Raw genomic sequence first — 6,000 nt, 5'->3', positions numbered from 1 at the left:
TAGATTATTGTTAGGACAATCGACAAACCTAACATACCTTCAGAAAATACCATATAAACAGAAACACGCTTTCAATATGCTCAATGAAAGTTTCGCTGCGTATTCTCGTCATTTCGACCAGTGTTTCTTACAGACATGTTTTGGCATTCCTCCCCCCCCCCCCCGCGGAACTCTGAGATTGCCACCCAGAGGAGACCAAAATAATACGTTTATAATAAAATAATACATAGAATAGTACTGGGTGAAAGTAATATGTACCCCGGAACTTTTTTTTTCTGAAACACTGATTTCGACCACTTTGAACCGTTCTACTGCTACTCATGTAATAAAAATAATTGCCCTAACACACTACCATCAACATACCGACGCTAAGGTAATCACCTTGTATTGGTCCATTTTGCTCTTCTACAATCATTGTGCATTTTTCTATATGGTTAAAAAAAAATATTCTTTGTCACCTCTTGAAATTCTTGCTTCCGTGTGCGGAAAATTTATATGATAATTTTCTTCTTCTATTTGTTAATGGGAAAGTTTCTTTCATAGATAGAAAGGGTATTGATTTTAATTTTGTTTTAAGTATTAATAATTCTAAATTAATTTTATGTTGAAGAGTTCATTTTCAAAACATCTCTTGTCCATTTTTAATTCAAAATTGAGGTAAGAATTAAACTAGACATTCTTATCTTAATTTTAGCTATAATTACAGGGATTAACTTCAAAATCCTTAATAGACATATTCTCGTATTTCCTATGGATTTTGAAACCAAATAAGAGCAAAAATTAATAAATAAATCTTAGTTTACTCGCAATCGGAATGTTGAATCGAAAACGGACAAAAGACGTTTTGAAAATGAACTCTTATCAATTTTGTGCTGTTCCATTTTATGGGAGGTTACTTCTATTCATGAAATTTAATTAGTTTTAGCATGAAATGGACTCTCATTCCCTTGAATGTGTTTCTTACAGCAGGAATTTTATTAACGGGTACACATTGGCTTTAGGAAGGCTCAATATAAATACAGCGTGTGGATATATGAGTGTATAATACATTAACCAACTTAAAAATATAAACTAACTTTTGCTAGGTGGGTATGAAAAAGCATGAATGCTATCTAACCGAGTCAGAGCAGAAGCGCTGCAGTGCTACCCACGTGAGGATATTCCGTACGCGGGTCAAGTTCCAATGTTTCTAGCACAATTTTGAAAATTTACCGGGAAGAAATGAATAATTTACTCTTTTGTGTGCTTGATAATGTATAAGGACTGCGAAAGTTGTGTTTATTTTCTTATATAAGCGGTTCTAAACATCGAATTAATTGACAAGCTGAGAGAACTACCTGGCGCAAGATTACTGCATGATAGGATTGTGGGAATGTAATGAACATTTGTTTTCTAAACGTTGCTGCAGCTATACAGACACGAAGTCCTGGTTATGAGGTAACATTATTACAGTTTGTGAAACAATAAGGTGATAATCAGGAAAAGCTATTAAAAGTAAGTAAAAGTCATGGCTTAATAAATCTAAAAATAAATTGTAGAAAATGTAATAAGCAAATAATTGTAAAGAAACATGCAGAAAGTTATACTTTTCAATGTAACGGTAAGCAACATAAACAATATGGCGGCAAGATTCTAGAACATAGGTCCCCGTCCCCACTTAACTGTAATAAAGACAGAAAACACCGTACCCTGCGAGGCTCTAACCCGCCTTCACTCGCTGACGCTCGCTCGGCTGTACTGTGTGATTTAAATATTAAACTTTCATATAGAAATTAACCAATTATTACGCTTTTAACAAAAAACTAGGTGGATGACCAACTTCGGAATAATGCCCCGCACGCAGCAGACGCGTTAGTGATTGTGGGTATAAGAGGATAGTCGAAAAACACTTAATATAACATAAAAATCTCATGCTTTGTGTGGCACAACTTTGCAACATCTCTATGTTCACTTTCTACACTTCCTTTACATAGCACTTTACATTTGCCCTCCTTATTGAGTACTGCGTGGTAAAGAGCACAGTTTTGATTTCGTATTTCTACTCATCATACATGTAGGACGTAAACTCTTGATATGTTTTAATTACTTATACAATTCTGTTGTGTATTTCGTCTGTAAATTTTACAAATTTATGACCCCTAATTTGCAGCACCCAGAATTTAAGGCAACAAATCGTACAAAATCAAAATTACTGCTAATGTCCATTCTTGAGGATAAAATGTTACATTATGAAATAGCTATTTTATATGTGGAAGAAGAAACAGTTAGTTGAAGAAAAGTTAAAAATCTTAATGGATCTAGCGATTTAATTTGAATGTAGAGTATTGTCCCATTTTAAATAAAGACATTTCAAAATTCATAGAAGAAATGTATGCGTTATGTTGGAAAATCATTACAGTATATGCAAGTACTCGAAACATATCGGGAGATACATCTTACGTGTAGAACAAGGTAGAAATACAAAATGCAATTTCGTTCATTTTCACTACATCATATTCCACAAGAAACCCGTGATGAAGTGAAGTGCTATGGAAAGGCAATGTATAAAGTGATCATATGATCATACAAGTTTCACAAAGGTATGACACACTGAAGGTATGTAGTTTCACGGAATCTGTTCTAGTGAAACCTGGACATACTCTTTTATGAGGTACGCTAAAGTTATGCCAGTAATGTATAACCAAAAGACTAGATTCCCTTTCCGTCCTTTATTATTATTTCGTGTTACAGAGTACATCCCAACATTACACATAAATTCAACATTAGCTCCTCAGTTTTGCACAAATATAACATCACTGAACTGGGCTCTTGAAAATTTTCAGTAGAATAACGGAGTTGTACTATGTAAATGTGCTTATTGAAAGCGACGAGAGCTAGTTACTATATATTTATTACAAGTGTTTAGTCTGGATATTGCATGAGACGGCTTCTTCTTTGGTATTTTAATCTGTGCTGATCTAAACTAATATAGCTGTATATGCTAATAAAATATTCGCTTATATATTTCTACACCAAATGCTATTACTGCATGGATTATGCAATTCGATAGTTCAAATCAGTCTATTTTTGAGCTCCCTAATATACTGCAGTATCAAAACATGAGGTTAATTGCCTGTTAGAAGATTGTTCTTATTCCATGGTACTTGTTTGAACCAGTTCTAACAAGACCCGTTGTGTGACCTTTGGTGACCTCTGGAGGACACAGTGTTGATCATAGGGAGTTAGTCAGTTGTGTGACCTTTTTTCCATAAAAGTCGTAGCACAGCTCGAATTGAAATTTGGTTCAACTTGGCATACAAAAAAGAGTTGTGTTATACTGGGCTACGGTAAATGAGGATAGTCCACATAACGGTGTGACTTTTGGTTACCTCTGGAGGTCATAGGATTGGTCATAGGGAGTTGGCCCCATATAAGGAATTGACTGGGGGGTTCTCAGCTACAACATATCCAAAAATCACCAAAATCAAACAGACGAAGAAATGCAATGCTTTTTGTAGGGTGTTACTTTTAGTGACCTCTGGAGGTCACAGGATTGGTCATAGGGAGTTGCCCCCATATAAACAATTGACCGGGGGTTCTCAGCTACAACATATCCAAAAAATCACCAAAGTCAGACTAGAAAATGTAATGCTTTTGTACGGTGTTCTTTGTCGTGTAGAGAACAAAGCAATACTGGATCGATCGAGAGCTACCCGTTGGTTCACAAAACTTACTGCGGGTGATTTAAGCCTCGCGAACAAGTCCGTAAGGTAGACCTCCGATGGATATTAACGGCCCTCTGCAAGATGCTGTGAGTGTTGAACCACAATCGAGTACACGTGTTTTAGCAAGAGTGATTGCGGCATCCAAATCGGCAGAAAGCAGTCGATTGCATGCCATGCATTACGTCAATAAACTGCCCCAACAAAGACCTCATGAGCAGACAGAGGAGCAGGCCCAGCCCGGAGTGGCAATTTGCTAGAATTTGTTTAAGAAAACCTGCGTGATCTTCGTTTCTGGAGGAGAATTGTGACAGGGGATGAGAATCGGTATTTCTGAGAAACCCTGACACACGTAAACAGTGGATGAAAAAAGGACAGGAAGCCCTGGACAATGTGAAATAGGACAGATTTGGGGAAAAGCTCATGTTGTGTGTTTGATGGTGTATTGACGGGATAATCCATTTTGGGTTTGTTCCAGAGAGTCATGCTGCAACAGGTGAACTGTATTCTGAACAATTACGCCGAGTGTATGCCATTCTAAACGAGAAATATCTGGCATTAACGAGGAGAAAGAGCTTATTGCTGTAAATTGACAATGCTTCTTGTTGTCGGTCTCGAAAGTGACCAACAGCCTGTCTGAACTTGACGTATTTGAGTTATTACTTCATTCTGTCTATAGTGCAGATATTGCACCCTAAGATTATGGTTTGTTTCGCTCTCTCTCATATTTCTTGTGTGATCGGCAATTATATTCATATGATGAAATACATGCTTCCTGTCACGAATTTTTCAATTCTAAACCTGCCACCTGGTATCACCATGAGAGTGAACTGTTGTCTCAAAGATGAGTGAAGGTCATCGAACATGATGGCCTGTACTTTTCTGAATAAAGGTTTGTCTTGCTTCTGATATTCGTGTTTCATTTTCCTTCATGTATGGTGCAGAGCTTTTGGGACAGCCTGGTAATTGTAAACACTGAAGTCCAATGTGAAAATAATAATTTTGAATTTAAAAACGAGTCCTGTCAATGACAGGGCAAATCCAAGTTTAACATTTTAGGCGGGTGGTACGGTAGTTAGAATTTTTTGGTGGGTGAGGGGTGGAATTGCTCGCCGAAATGTTGAAAAATCAAGAGCACAAATTCTGCTATTGAATAGGGTGATAGGGAACGGATATTTACTTTCCAAGGAGCAGCAATGAAATCTTTGATAGTACAATTGACTCAATGCTAACGTCATACTTATTTCTATGTGTAACATCTTTTCTTTTCTGCACGCAAATTACAATTTAAATCAGCTACTTTTACCGGTATGCAACACCGGCCGATTTTCGAACTTTCGGATGCATAACCGGCTCATACCGGCTTACTTTAAGCACTGGTGAAAATGTTATTCTAATGTCTTTTACATCCTTTTCCCTCTTGACGTTTGCCTATAATTCCCAGTTAGCATAGGTAAAGTTGAGGAGCGCTACCATTTATTCTTTGCACTTATGATCTAACGACTTCCGCATTTTTAATTTCTCACCTATCCACCAGCTATGCACACATTTATAATATGCTTCCAAACTTATAAATACGTGCAAAAACCACGCACGAATCTGTGCTAAATGGCCAACACAAGCTACCGTAAGTTTGTATCTATTCCGATTCGAAGTAGGGCACAATTTGTGGGATTGCTCGTGATTTTGTCCACGAAAGCAGGCACGTTAGCGATGGTGGTGTGTGGGAAATATCAACCTCCTGTTTTGCGGTGGAATTTTTCAAAATACATTCATTAGAAAGCTTGAACAAGAATCTTGTTCAAGACCATTCAAGACTATTTGATGAAAAAGACTTCAGCACGAGGACTTTCCCGTAAGGTACAAATGCGCATCCAGACATATGCCACACATACAAAAGCTATTTAACAGAACCAGGGCAGGAACACAGAAAGGGGCCCACAAAACAGTACCATCGTAGGGAGCAGGCGCTTCATCGACGGAGGTTATACTGGAAGAAACATAAGAATAAGAATAGTGCAATAAAACCTTTACATCGTATTCACGCATTTGAACTTCACTATAGCCCTTGTAATGATTTGATACTGGTAACATTAAACTTCTAAACATAAAATACTTGTTTCCTACATTATACATGCATATTCCGACAGTGAGAATTATCCCTAACAGTCCTCTTTCATACGCAGTCACACATTTTAACCGTGAAATTACTATTTGTTTGACGGGTTATTCTTAACCACTACCAAATGTAATCAAGAGGTAACCAAGAAAGTTCTGTCGCTTTTGTGGAGGTCTGTGT

At 37.2% G+C, this 6,000-nt stretch overlaps 1 protein-coding gene across 1 annotated transcript in view; it reads left to right on the top strand.

The window, feature by feature from the left end:
- The first annotated feature begins 449 nt into the window (after window positions 1–449).
- Window positions 450–6,000, top strand: part of LOC145664306 (solute carrier family 12 member 7-like) — a 394,685-nt gene continuing 389,134 nt past the window's right edge. Inside the window, exon 1 of the mRNA XM_081730851.1 lies at window positions 450–552. The gene's annotated coding sequence lies outside the window, so the exon portion shown is untranslated. The remainder of the gene's footprint in view (window positions 553–6,000) is intronic.

Source organism: Thermobia domestica, chromosome 11 (genome assembly GCF_964235325.1).
Source record: "Thermobia domestica chromosome 11, izTheDome1.hap1.1, whole genome shotgun sequence".
Taxonomy (NCBI): Eukaryota; Metazoa; Arthropoda; class Insecta; order Zygentoma; family Lepismatidae; genus Thermobia; species Thermobia domestica.
Note: the sequence above shows the minus strand (reverse complement) of the source record. Positions and strands in the feature narration are given on the sequence as shown.